The sequence below is a fragment of the Medicago sativa genome, chromosome 3, assembly GCF_051527215.1.
Source record: "Medicago sativa cultivar Bolivia chromosome 3, Bolivia_mono, whole genome shotgun sequence".
NCBI classification, from domain to species: domain Eukaryota; kingdom Viridiplantae; phylum Streptophyta; class Magnoliopsida; order Fabales; family Fabaceae; genus Medicago; species Medicago sativa.
Window position 1 is genome coordinate 48989341 of NC_140751.1, and position 15336 is coordinate 49004676.

Consider the following 15336-nt stretch of genomic DNA (forward strand, 5'->3'; position numbering starts at 1 on the left):
ACACACATTAGTGATGAGCATATTGTAGGAGGAGACACGTTAGTGATATGGTGAAGCCTTCAATATTTTTGACATTGCATCTCAAAGGCTTAAAGGCTTGAATACAATTGCACCCATATAAGTCTATTTATAGGTGCTTATAGATGTTTCTAGAACTAGAATAATCTAGGCCTTTGTTTGCCTTTTCTACAATAGAATATTATGGATGTTTCTAGGCTACAACTTAACCTAGACATTAATGGAACAATCTGGAAACATATAATAACTTTAAGCTTATTCTAGTTTTCTCTAATGTATTCTAGAAATATCCAGAAATGTGCATCATATTTCAACAGTTTTGATGCATTGAGCTACATTGGGAATCCTAAACTATGTGGAGCACCTCTCAATAATTGTACAACAAAGGAAGAAAATCCTAAAACTTCAAAGCCATCTACAAAGAATGAAGATTATGACTCTATAAGAGAATCAATGTATCTCGGCATGGGAGTTGGATTTGCAGTAGGTTTCTGGGGGATTTGTGGTTCTTTGTTTCTTATTAGAAAATGGAGGCATGCATACTTTCGGGTTATGTTATGAAATGCAATAAAGTGCAAAAAGGTTCATTCTCATTGATTGTGAAATGTGATTACAATGAGTATTTATATGGAAATGTGATAAGAACAAACACTTATCAACACTTATCAAAGTAAACTAACTGCTTATCACTAACAGCTTATCAGAGTTACTTGCAGCTCAAGTAACTTGTAGCACAAGTTACTTGTAGCTCAAGTAACAACACTCTCTTCATCCTTCTTCTCTAATATCCCCCCACAAGCTGGAGAATGATATATGTGAAGCATTCCCAGCTTGGACAAAAGAATGTTGAAGGGCTGAGGAAGTAGTGGCTTTGTGAAGAAATCTGCAAGTTGATCTTTGGAGGAAACAGGAAGAAGCTTCATGATTCCAGCTTGAACCTTGTCTCTGACCAGATGGCAGTCAATTTCTAGATGTTTGGTCCTCTCATGAAAGACAGGGTTGGCTGCTATGTGCAAAACACTCTGGTTATCACAATACAACACAGGAATCTTAACTGTGGTGACATGAAGATCATTGAGCAGAAGAGTAACCACTGCAGTTCACATGTTGCTGCACCAAGAGCCCTATATTCAGCCTCTGAGGAGGATCTTGATATTGTCAATTGTTTCTTGGTTCTCTAGGAAATGAGTGAGTTGCCAAGAAAGAAGCATTGGCCAGAGATGGATCTTCTAGAATCCAAGCATCCTGCCCAATCTGCATCTGAGAAGCCAGAGAGAAACAAGGAAGATTGTCTTGGAAAGAACAACCCTTGACCAGGACATTTCTTTAAGTATTTCAAGATTCTAGTAGCAGCAAGATAGTGTTTCTCACTAGGAGAGGTGAGAAATTGACTAAGTTGCTCGGTGGCAAATGTAATGTCAAGTCTGGTGTTTGTTAAGTAAATCAGTCTGCCTATCAATCTTCTGTATGAAGGCACATCAGTATATGGTGCACTATTGTCCTTGTGAAGCTTACATGATGGATCAGAGGGTGTTGAAACAGGTTTGGAGGCAAGAAAATTTGTATCTGTTAGAAGGTCCAAGCAGTATTTTCTTTGACAAAGAAAGATGCCTTGTGAAGAGTGAGCAACTTCTAAGCCAAGGAAGTACTTTAACTGTCCAAGATCTTTGATTGTGAAAGAGGTGTGAAGGATGTTTTTATTGAATGTGAATTCATCAAGTGAATCACCAGCAATTATGACATCATCCACATAAACCAGTAAGACTGTAAAAGAGGTGGCAGTTTTCTTAATAAACAGAGAATGGTCAGCATTTGATTGCCTGTATTGATGCTGATGAAGTATAGATGTGAGTTTCTCATACCATTTTCTGCTTGCTTGCTTAAGACCATATATTGACTTGAGTAACTTACAGACTTGATTTGGTTTGGAAGGATTAATGCCTTGATGAACAAGCATGTAAACATCTTCCTGCAAATCCCCATGTAAAAAGGCATTGTTAACATCCAGTTGGTGAATATGCCAATGATTTATAGAAGCCAAAGCAATCACAGTTCTGCAGTGGTGAGTTTGGCAACAGGTGAATAGGTGTTAAAATAGTCTAAGCTTTCAACTTGATTGTATCCTTTGGCAACCAATCTGGCCTTATATCTCTCAATTGATCCATCAGCATGGTGTTTGATTTTGTAAACCCATTTACACCCTATAGGCTTCACATTAGGTGGCAGATCAACCAGTTTCCAAGTACCAGTCTTCTCAAGAGCAGAAATCTCAGCTTGCATAGCTTGCTTCCAACAAGTGAATTTACTGGCTTCAGCATATGTGGTAGGCTCTGTAACACCCCGTTTTTCCAACGTAAAAATTTCATAAATAAATCAGAGTTTTTCAACTTTAAACGGAATGCTACACTTCTTAAAAATTCATAAACTGAATAAATAACAATTTATTCTCCAAAATCATTTAACATAAGTAATTCAAAACTTCGCAGCGGAAATTAGTTCAACAATAAAAATAATCTTTGGCACACAGGCCTCAACATAAAAATCTCATAAGTCTTGTTCAACATTTATTCATAAAAATCCATAAGTAATACGTAAGGAATAGAAATAGAAGACATAATCTCATCCTGTTACGTATCAGAGCACCCAAGACACACTTGTGAGGAGTCCACTCACGACCACAACTAATCCTGGTTACCTGCAAGTTACCCGTACGAAGAGCAACATTTCCAAGCAGAGGGGTGAGATTTCTCAAACAATAATATAAAGCATATAAATCATGTAAAGTACATTCAACAACTTAAACATCCTATAATTCATTAATCATATCTAGCAACTTAAACTTCCTTAACTAGTATCGTTATTCTTCCTACAATAGTCATATACTTCATATTATATCATCATATAAATATCATCACATATCTACAAATATGAGTCATAAGCATTATCATATATTCCTTTTAATCATAGCATCTTAATCATAGACATAAACATCATCATATAACATCAAGTACTAATCATAACCATAATCATCAAATCATAATCATCAACTCATAAACAAACATCATCATCAAAACAATCATGAACATCAACAACAATAATCATTTAGCATCTTATAATCATCATAAAAGCTTCTTAATCAAACTCATAATCGACTTCATAATCATAGTCATAAACAACTTCATGATCGACTCGACTCTTGACTTGACAATGCGACTCAACTCGACTATGCAACTTTTATCATCTTAAATCATCTTGAGTCATGATGAAAATGCAAATGCATGTGGTACCAATCTAGGGCATAAGCCCTCGTCACTTGTGAGCATAAATATACTCCTAGGGCATAAGCCCTCGTCACTATTGAGCATAAATATACTCCTAGGGCATAAGCCCTCGTCGCTATTTGAGCAAAAGCTCCTAGGGCATGAGCCCTCGTCTCTGGTTGAGCATAAGCTCCATCGTCGTGGTTGAGCAAAAGCTCCAGGGCATGAGCCCTCATCTTTAAATGAGTATGCATGGACTCAACATCTTACGTCTTAAAAACTTCATGAACATCTATGACATCTTAACAACTTGACGACTTCATAACGACTCGACGACTTAACAACTTCATATCATCTTAACGTCTTAACATCTTAACATCTTAGCATCATGACAACATATGGATCACATAAATAATTCATGTCATATCATAATATAACAATATCAAATTATAATAAACAACATCTTAAAACATCATATTCATCAATCATAAACAACATCATATAACATCATATTTAAACATCAACAATAATTCACTATGTATCTTTGTAAAAACATAATAAATTATCCACAACATATTTTCATGTCAAACCAAAGCTACTGGAAATGTATCACAAATATCAACAACTTTCATGTTTACAACAAAAATCAATTCAAAACAGAAACATATGAACAAAACGCAAAAACATGAAACAGAGAATGCTGTCACCGTACAATTTTGTTAAGACCTCCCTGTAGTATTTTCATCATAACTCAAAGGCCAAACATCATTTTCACGTCAAACCAAAGCCACTGGAAAGCTAACAAAATTATCTAAAACTTTCATGTTTACGCCTAAGACCAATTCTGTACCGATCAGTACCAGTTTTTATTTTAAATTCGGAAAAGTTGTGCTGAAAGTCCATAAAAATTCACTGTGACCTACGTGCAGTAATTTGACTATAACTCAAGTTCTATAAATCCTATTGACGTGAGACCAACGACATTGGAAAGCTAACATTCATACCTACAACTTTCGTGTTTACACCTAAACCCAGTTCGTAACTTAAACTTGTCAAACTGAGACAATAAAAATGCGTTTTGCACATTGACAGCAAAATCGCAGTTCAGCTGCGATTTCGCTTTGGGGAAATCTTTTCCACTTCTTATTCGATCCAATACTCTCCAAACTTGACCCTATGATTGCCCTATCATTAGAACACTAATTATTCATCAACTTACTGTATGCAAATTCAAAGGGTTCTCAAATCTATTAACAACCTATTACAATTATTAAACCCTAATTTTTAAACTCACCAACATCTCATCCAATTCCATGGTTCTTAACCTCAAAACTACATCCAATAATCATCATATGGGTTATCTAAGGACTGTATACAATTTCTACATCAATTCAACAAGTTTTCATCATCTAATCATCAAATCTCTCTCAAAACCCTAATTCTCAAATTCTCACAAACTTTCCCCAACTTGTTAGATGCAATCTAATGATTTAACAACTTAATATTAATGCAAGATAGTCTCACCCTCACCTTAGATTAATTCCTGAATCAGCGGCAGCGTTCTTCTTTCCTAAGGTCTTCTCCTCTTCTCTTGACTTTTCTCTCCTCTTCTCGTCTTTCTTGTTCTCCTCTTTTCCAAAAAGCGGTTTCTGGTAAACTCTTTCTAACCTAAGCTTCTCTATTTATAATACTAAACGCTCTTCCTAAATCTATTTTGGCCCAACAACTTATTCTTCTTTCTATTCTAACCCCCTTCTTATTTCTCTTACACCTCAAAACTACTCTATTCCTCATAGTCTTATTTATTTCTAAATTAAATATATCTCTCCCCCACTTAATAATAATAATACACTAATAAAAAATATATCTCTAACAAATAACAAATATATTTCTACACCAAATAACAAATATATCTATAACAAATAATAAATATATTTCTACACCAAATAACAAATATATCTATAACAAATAACAAATATATTTTTACACCAAATAACAATTATATTATGCTAGTAAATACCAACATATAACATAACAAAATATCACATAAATCATGTAAATCATACCAATCATATAAATATATTCTAAAACTAATTAAAATAATTAAATAAAAAGGAGGGCGTTACAGGCTCAGTTTGGGAAGCAATGGACAAAGAAAAATGACAATGAGAAGGTGAGAGATTGTTATATGAAATATAATCAGAAATTGGATAATAAACTGAAGATGATGCATGACTGCAAACATAATCTTGTAAATGTGAAGGTGGATTGGTGGTTCTGGTTGATTTTCTCAGAACAGGTGGTGGAGATGGTGATGTGGGTAGAGAATGATCAGGTAATGAAGGTTCAGGGTCTATGAATGTGGTAGGTGGAGTAATGGTAGTAACAGGAAGAGACTGACTTGCAGGACAAGTAACAGATGAAAAATAGTCCCAATTAGTGGTAATTGAGGAAGGATTTGATGGATAAGGAAAAATATGTTCATGGAAACTAACATGTCTAGAGATATGTATATCTCTAGTATGAATATTAAGGAGAACATAGCCCTTAAAACCAATGGTGTAACCAAGAAACACAGATTTCCTGGCTGTAGCAGACAGTTTGGTTCTCTGTGCCTGAAGAGAAGAAGAGTAACAAAGACAGCCAAAAACTTTGAAGCTATCAATGTCAGGAATTTTGTTATGAAGTAATTGGTAAGGAGATTTATTATGAAGAAGAGGGTAAGTGACTCTATTGATGATGAAAGTGCAATGGAGGAGAGCATATGACCAATATGATGCAGGCGGTTTAGACTGGTATAAAATGGCTCTGCCTACATTCAAAAGATGTTGATGTTTTCTCTCAACTCTCCCATTTTGTTGGGGAGTTTCAACACAAGATCTATGATGAACTATACCCTTAGAAGCATAAAATGAAGGGTTTAGAAACTCAGGGCCATTATCTGTCCTGATGGTTTTAGGTGTGATATGAAACTGGTTTTCAACAAGTGTGATGAAGTTTTTAACATGTTGAGACACATCAGATTTAGATTTAAGAAGAACAATCCAAACAAACCTACTGTAATCACCAAGTATGGTAAGAAAATACTTATGATTATGAATGGATGGCACAACTAAAGGGCCCCAAATATCAAAATGTAAGAGTTCAAATTTGTGAGAGGCAACAGATGAACTAAGGGAAAATGGCAATTTCTTTTGCCTAGCAAAATGACAAATGTCACAAGTAGCATTAGAATCAAATGACATAGAAGGATATAATTGAGACGTATGAGCCAATCTCTTGTGAGAGACATGACCCAATCTGAAATGCTATAAGGCAGACATAAGGATTGAAGTATGTTTATTAGCAGAAATGGTATTTACAGAAAAAGATTTATTCAAAGAAGAACTAAAAAAAATCTAAATTCAATCTATAGAGACCTTCAAATTGTTCACCCAAACCAATCATCCTCTTGGATTGAAGATCCTGTAAGAAACATTTGTGATCATGAAATGTGATATAGCAGTTTAATGAATCACAAAGCTTAAAAATAGAGATCAAATTAAGAGTGAACAATGGGGAGAACAAAATATTTTCAAGGTAAAAATTAGGAGTAAAATGAATGGTGCCAGCAATATCAACTAACACAGAGGAACCATTGGGCAAATTCACAGGTTTAGGGGTAATTTTGTGATAAGAAGTAAACCAATGAAGTGAAGAAACAATGTGTTCGTTGGCACCAGAATCTAAAAGCCATAAGTCAGATTTTGATTGAAGAGAACATGAGAAAATTGATGATATACCTGAGGTATTGAAGAAGGTTGATGGTGAAGGAGTATGTATGTGATTGGCACTAGAAGGAGGAGCTGCAGGGAGTAAATTCACTTGCTGTAACAAACTGAGAAGCTTATCATACTTCTCCTGAGAAATATTAGTACTAGGAATTGAAGAAGTTTCAGTGCTACTTCCTGTTTGTGTCTCCATTTCATCATTACTGCTGGAGACATTAACAGAAGGGCCTTGCTTCTGAAAATTTGGATGGCCATGCTTCTGGTAGCAATAATCAACAGTGTGATTGCTTTTGCCACAGAATGAACAATGTCTAGGTGGCCTAGAGTTGGAAGAATAACCATATCCTCTTCCTCTTCCTCTGCCTCTGCCTCTTCCTTGTGATGAATCAGAAGCATTAACAATAGAGATAGATTCATCAACAGGAACAGAGAGTGAATGATTATTGCTTTCCTCTTGAATCACTAAGGAATAAACTTTGTTGATAGAGGGAAGAGGATCTAACATAAGAATTTGAGTTTTCACCACATTAAACTGATCATTCAATCCAGTCAAAAACTGAATAACTTGATCCTCAAGTCTAAAATTTCTAGCTTCTCTCATTGCAGCACACCTACATGGATGAGGACATGTGCAATGAGGCATTGGCCTATGGGAATTCAACTCTTCCCAAAGAGTTTTCAATTCAGTGAAGTAATCCAATACAGTTTTGGAACCTTGTTTCAGATTGTTGATTTTGGATCTCAGAGTAGCAATACGAATTCTGTCTACCTTAGAAAATCTCTCTTTGAGATCCAACCACGCATCAATGGCGTTTTCATGAAATACAAGAGTTTGAGCAATTTGTGGTGAAACTGAATTGATAATCCAAGATTGAACCAAATGATTGCACCTTTCCCATGCAGCTCGGTTCAAATCATCATCATCAGGAATGGCCATAGATCCATCTATGAACTTCAATTTGTTTTTCGCGCCAAAAGTACGAATCATGGAACGGCTCCATGCGAGGTAATTGGATCCATCTAATGGAGGAGCAACAAGAACAGAGTTCGGTCCTTCACTTGGATGGACGTAGAACACAGATTCAGTATCAGGTGGTGCGTTGCAAACCATGACGAAGAATAACGAAGAAAGAATTTGCAAAAACAATGCAACAATCCAGAAGAAGAATCAAAGAAACGAGCAAGAAATTCTGCGAAGAATCACGCAACAACGCAAGAAATTTCTGCAACAACAATGGCGGATTCAAACAAAGAAGATGAGAAATGAAACCGTAACCGTTTTGTAACTAACTTTCTCCATGGAAATGGGAGAAAAGGCTCTAGATACCATGTTATGAAATGCAATAAAGTGCAAAAAGGTTCATTCTCATTGATTGTGAAATGTGATTACAATGAGTATTTATAAGGAAATGTGATAAGAACAAACACTTATCAAAGTAAACTAACAGCTTATCACTAACAGCTTATCAGAGTTACTTGCAGCTCAAGTAACTTGTAGCTCAAGTAACAACACTCTCTTCATCCTTCTTCTCTAATAGGTTATATATGGAGTAGGTGACAAGCTCTATGTTAGTTTGACGGTAAAGTTAAATAGCTTTCGGAGAAATGGAGCTCCTGCCAGTTAAGGTTAGTGAAACCTACGTCAAGTTTTATCAGTCAAACTATAGAATATTTCTTTCATTATGTAATTCTAATCAAAACTGACATCCATTTCATTTGTTTTGTATTTTATCAGGTGATTATGCATGTCGCAGTCTGTGCATTGTTATCCAAATCGTGGATAGAGTTTTCCAAATAATTGTATGAGATGAGATCATATGTGATTGTAACACTGTTACTTCTGAATTCATGTTTCACTTGTTTTAATGTTTTTGTTCATTGATTTTCGTTTTTTTTATATTAGTCAGGGAATCGTTACATTCATTTTGGAAGTTGTTCTTTTTCTCCTTAGTTTTAGTTCAAAATGTTGTGCTTTGGACATTTGCTCTAATCATATGCATCAATCTATGATTTTTATAGCTACCCTTCTCAATCAGTTGGTTACATTTGGTTTGTAAGTAACTGCAAATTCCACTTCAATTATTTTATCTTATTCAAGTTCAATACTGAACACAATTGAAGGCATGATAAATCAGAATCTATCTTGAAACAGAAGCTTTTCTTTTGCCTACTATCCTCACTAAGTCTCACCGTTACTTTATAATATAAAAAAATGTAAAATTCACTTTTCAGAAAGAAAATGAGACTGGAACAAATTGATAGATTTAAGACAGCATTGAAATGTAAAAGATGAGTATGGCATAAGTAGCAAAGCATCATTACATCTAATTTTAATCATGAGATAAACCATGAAGATATATTGACATAGATGACTTTGAATTGATAGTTTGAGTCGAGTTATGGTTTAAACTATAGACTGAAACCTTGCATTACATCGAAATTTATATTTGTGAAGTCAAGAAACACAATATCACTATGTAGATTATGCATGTGACGATCAGGCATTATTAATGTTAATCTAATCATGGACATAATTGTCGATACCAGCAATCATGGACATAATTCTCTAGACTACTGTTCTTGGGGCATGTCCTCTCTAATGTTGTTAAATTCATTTATACGAATGAACAACCAAAAATAATCACAATTAAGAAAGTATATATACCTCATCCCTGAGAACGTTCCTCTCTTCCTTAAGTTCATTAGAAGTTGAAATGAAAATGCGGTTATTACCACCAGAACGAGATGGATTCTCTGATCTTGCGAATGTTGAATTGGTCTGCATGTACTCACCAGTTTGTTCAACAGTACTAAACCTCGATCTAGGAGGAGGTGGAGGAGGATTTAGCCTGTAATTACTCGATGATGGATCTGAAGGCAGAGGTGGTTGTCGTGGTGGTACAAAACTACTAGGCATCCCAAGATTAATAGTCGGAACACTAAATGTATATCTCTCTATATATTAGTTTTTGTCGACAGTTGTAGAATAAGAATTTGTGTAGAAACTTTGCTGCATATAATTTTACATTATAGCTAAATCCCATATGAAATTTGATTTTCATTACAAAAGGAAAGAGAAAAAGAAATAATATATACTTAACATGAACAAAGTCTTTCACTTTAATCAATCAATTATGGCCACTTTTAAATCAAAAATTGTAATTATTTCTTATACTTTTATTTGCAAACACATTCCACAAAATCATGTCTAGCAGCAAATAGTGGTTTGTAATGAGAAATATCCAAACAAAGAATACTTGATCCTTTTCAACGGCTTTCAATCTTTATCAGGTGATTATTAATGTACAATATTCTGCATTTTTTTGCAAACCGTGGATATAATTTTCTAAACTGAGCGAATATTGTCAACTTTTGTATGAGACTAGATGAGATCATACATGTTAGGGAATGAATGGATTCATGTTATCAACTGTACCAAATGTTGTGATTTTAGACAATCTTACATGTAGGTTTATAACCGACAATTCCACTTATTCCCTCTTTTATATGAAAATTGAAGAGAAAAATTATTTAGAAAGGTGATTTGTCAAATACAGTGCTTTTGTTTTGTCACTTTGTAATATATGCAGCGATTTTATGAAAATTTAGTAAGACACTGCATCGGAATCACATTAATATTAACAAGCACTAGGAAATTCATGAACATGACCAATTGCACTAATCATTCTTACTCAGTGCTAAAAATGTAACAAGAATATTATGTTGGAAATGTGAATGCCTGCAAACATCACAGACCGGCTCACAACAAGCATAAGGCCCCCATACAGCAACAACTAGACCTCACACAACAGCAAAAGGGGTGCGGTTATGGTGCATAAGGAAATCCTTATGCACCCTGCATAAATCCAGAAATGGTTTTGGAGTACAACTCACAGAAACCATTTCCACAGTAAAATGGTTTTGGAGTACAACATACTATAATTTTATGCATGGTGCTAGAAACCATTAAGTACATCTAATGGTTTTGAAGTACAACTCACAAAAACCATTTATGGATTTATGCATGGTGCATAAGGATTTTCCTTATGCACCATAACCGCAGCCCAGCAAAAGCTAGGGCCTTAGGGTACTTTTTTGATAAAGAATAAGAAGAGAAATAATCTAGGAGGGAGACCACATAGTAGAATGACACCGTTCCAATCCATTTAAAGATCAAATACCAAATTTCCGCAACAAAGTTACATCTATAAAACAAGTGATCCTCCACCTCTCGTTTCCTCGGACACCACACACAATCCGATCTAAGACCATCCACTAACACTCCTCTTCAAGATAAATTTGAGCAAGTCGGGAGTTTACCAGGAATTACTTGGCAAGAGAAAATTTATTATCATATTGATAAGTTCCAAGAAGTGTTAATTTCATGTTGTATTTCATGCACTTTTTGTTACTTGTTTTACAAGTTATTGAAGGAAAAGCCGAGAAATAAGTGTTAAATGCCTTATTACGCTTTATATATCTTACTCTACTCTTTTGTGCAGGAATTAGCCCCAAGACACTGAGCGAAGACCAAAAATCATGAAAAAGTGCAAATGGCAAAAGCTCATCAGCATGAGGAAATGTGTGCTCGCATCTGCGAGCTCATTTACTCGCAACTGCGAGTAATGGCGGTTTGCCCAGATACGCCAATAGCGTATCTATCTGGAATCCTGTGTTTTTTCTCAACTCGCATCTGCGAGTGGTGTAGCTCGCAGCTGCGACCTCAGGCAGAGCAGACCTCTATAAATAGCCCACTTGCTATTCCTTGAAATTATTATGTTGGGATTTTCTTAGATATTTTGAGGATCCTTTTCTCTTAGTTTTTCATAGCTTTTAGCTTGTAATTTTATAGAGAGAAAGAAGGTAGTTCTTCATAGAGTGAGAGTGGTTTTGGAAGTTGGATGCTTACTCCTTAGTTGAGACATCACAAGTGTAATGAATCCTTCCTTTTCAAGCTATCCTTGCAAGGCTTCCATGATGATGTGTAGCTAAACACTCTTTGTTAGGATGAGAGGTACTTGATCTTGCTAAACATGTAATCCTTTTGATCTTGCAATATATGATTCTAGCAATTTATATTCAATATTGTTGTTATTCTTGTGTTAATGCTTTCAAAGAGATTCAAGATGATTTGGACACAAACTCTTGAATCTAGAGCTAGAGTAGCAATATATCTTAGGTTAACTTCTTTGACAACTTTGTTAATCTTGAGATAATCACCATAATCAAGAGTATAATGCTTTTGGATGCTTAATCAGGCTGGACACGGTCGAGTAAGTTATCCGATCGACTTTGTTATCGTTTAAGGGATTTGGACACGAATGTTTAAACGATAACTTAGAAATAATTATATCACTTTGGACACGAAGGGTAGTTTAGAATTGATTGTGATAATGTTGTTTATAAAGCTAGAATTCGTATGGATCATTAGGTTACGTGTGACGCTTGGTTAAGGAACGCTACTCCTAACAAATTTCAATCCTTATTTATCTCAACTTTTACTTTTTGCAATTAGTTTAGCTAGATACATTTCAATTCAAACAAACAAGTACTCTTAATACTTTGAATGATAATTGATGTTAAACTGTCATTGATAACGCACTATTCCCTGTGGAGACGATATACAAATACTTATCTTGTTTGATGCTAAGAACGACTTTCATCAAAATGGCGCCGCTGCCGGGGAATGGTGTTTGGTTATCATAGATAGAACGATTGATTTATCGTTTTAAGCATTTGTATATAATCCGTAAATATTTTTCTTTATTTGATAGTTGTTTGTACTAACCCCTTGTTGATAAACATAGAAAAGTTTCTTGTTAGTTGTTTCCGTTTTAGGATCACCACCTAGCCAAAATCATGGCTGATCATGGTTACTTCAACTTCTATACTCCACCCGAGTATGAATCCTATCCTCAGTATCAGCAACATTCTTATGAAGATGAGAGATACAAGGTGATAGAAAATACTTTGAATGTCTTCATGCAACAATCCATGATAAACATGCAAGATACCAACCAAAGATTGAAGACTTTATCACTTCAAATTGGGTTGATTCAAGCACAAATCATGGATAACCAAGCCAACAATCAATCCACTCTTGGAGAACAAGAAAATAATCCAAACATGCTTGAGAGAGTCAGAGAGATTGTTGAAGAAGTTGTTGTTCAAAATGAGGTAGTTACAACTGTTGATATTGAAGAAGCAACGGTGGTTGAGAAAAAGGAACGGTTACTAATCAAGGAAGATTTAATGGTAACAAGAGGGAAGAAGATGAACAAGGTAGAAATCGATCGAGTCATTGATGAAATTAACACCTTGTTCGAACCAAATCTAGGGAGGTCATGGACTCCAAATCTTTTGTTCCTAAAGTTCATGGAATTCCTACCAAAACGTAGGGTTTCGAAAGATGATGTGCTATCCGTTTCATTTTGGCCACCCTAACGAAAAAGGCATCGAGCTAACGACGTAAAACAAGCGCTTGTTGGGAGGCAACCCAATTTTGTGAGTCTATTTATTGTTTTAAATGCATAATTAGATACAAGAGTCATGTGCATGCATTACACCATCTAAAAACAAAATCCAAACAGAGAGCAAAAGTTTGAACCATAAGTACTCGCAACTGCGAGTAAAATAGCTCGCAACTGCGAGCTAATGGCCTTTGACCATTTTGACTGCCAATTCACTCGCATCTGCGAGTAAAGCTGCTCGCATATGCGAGTAGCAGCAGTTTTTGGGCAGTTACGAAAATCAATGCCACTAACTCTCCTCACCCACTCATTATCTCCTTCATTTTTCGGTTTTGTTTCTCTCACCACAAAAATTCCAAAACTTTCTTCTCTCAACACACACCTTTGGCAACACAAACCCTAAATCATTCAAAGTTTCATTCAAGTCAAAACAAGTCACATTGTTCTTTTTATTCTTTCTGCACTTGCATCTCAATTAATTCAGGTTTGTAATCCATGTTATTCATTGTTCTTAAAGCTTTATGATATGATTTTTGAATGCATGTGAAACCCTAGGGTAGTTGATTGTTCTATTGATTTTAAATCTGTAAAATTGATACCCACATGAAGGAGAGGAACAAAAATCATGCACAGAATCATTATACTTTCAGTTGCATCCACAATTTTTGATTACCCATTTTGTAAAAAATTTCAAATAAAATTAGGGTTTGTGGACCAATTCGAAATCCAAGCTTAATGCATGATTTTTCTCATCTCTCTATCAATTCAAGGATCGCAAATGCTTTGTGTAGGGTTAGAAAATCATGGCACTGAGATAAGTTTTGAAAAAGTTGCGTTGTGCCAATTTCTGGGCAACTCGCAACTGCGAGTGAATCTGCTCGCATCTGCGAGTTTCATCAATAGCTCGCAACTGCGAGTGCTTCTGCTCGCAACTGCGAGTTGCAGCAGAACTGGCTGCATGTTTCTGTGATTTTCAATTTTTTTTATCCTGCAACTGTTTTATTATGTTCCATACTGGTATTAATTGTATATTCTATGGTATGGTATTTTTCTGGTTGTTTTGCAGGCATGGCACCTAAAAGAGTTAACACCGGTAAGAGAAAGCAAGGCGAGTCATCCGTACCTCAACCTCCAACCCAAAACCAGTCCTATGATCAAGAGAGATTTAGGACTAGGTACCACCAAAATAGGTACAACGCCTTGCTTAAACAGACCTTGTGGACTGAGAGAGTTGTTCAAATCAAACCCGATGGACCATATGGCAATTATCATAATCTTTTCCTTGAGCAAGGGTGGGCCAGACTCCTAAGCCCCATAACCAAAATCAACGAAGAGTTGGTGCGTGAGTTCTATGCCAATGCTCTTCCTCAAAACCCCCAAACCGATCCATTCACCTTTGAAACTTTTGTGAGGGGTAGGACAATTAAGTTTGATCGGGATGCTATAAACAAATTCCTAGGAGATCCTTTCGACCTAGATGTCGAGGCTGAGGATGGGATTGATGATTTCCATAAGAAACAAAACCTAGGTCACTTTCTCCTTGATGATGTCCACGATGAGATAAAAAAATTCATAATGCTAGAGGGGGAAACCTATGACAAAAGTGATGCGGGTAGAGAAAACATTGCCCAATATAAACTGATGAAACCACCAGCCAAACTGATGTTTCGATTCATCCTCCATAATGTCAAGCCTAATAGTCATATGCTCGATTGTACCATTGATGTCTGTCCATTAATTTTTTACATTCTCAAAGGCATCAAGGTAGATATCGCTCGAACTATTGCTTGGCAACTTAGAAAGGTTGTACTTCAAGGC

The 15336-nt window shown here is 35.6% G+C and overlaps 1 long non-coding RNA gene across 1 annotated transcript; it reads left to right on the forward strand.

The window, feature by feature from the left end:
• Window positions 1-340: 340 nt before the first annotated feature.
• Window positions 341-9091, forward strand: LOC146937915 (uncharacterized). Its single transcript, XR_015031064.1, has 3 exons — window positions 341-567; window positions 8587-8674; window positions 8784-9091. It is a non-coding gene; the product is annotated as an uncharacterized LOC146937915 (long non-coding RNA).
• Window positions 9092-15336: the final 6245 nt, after the last annotated feature.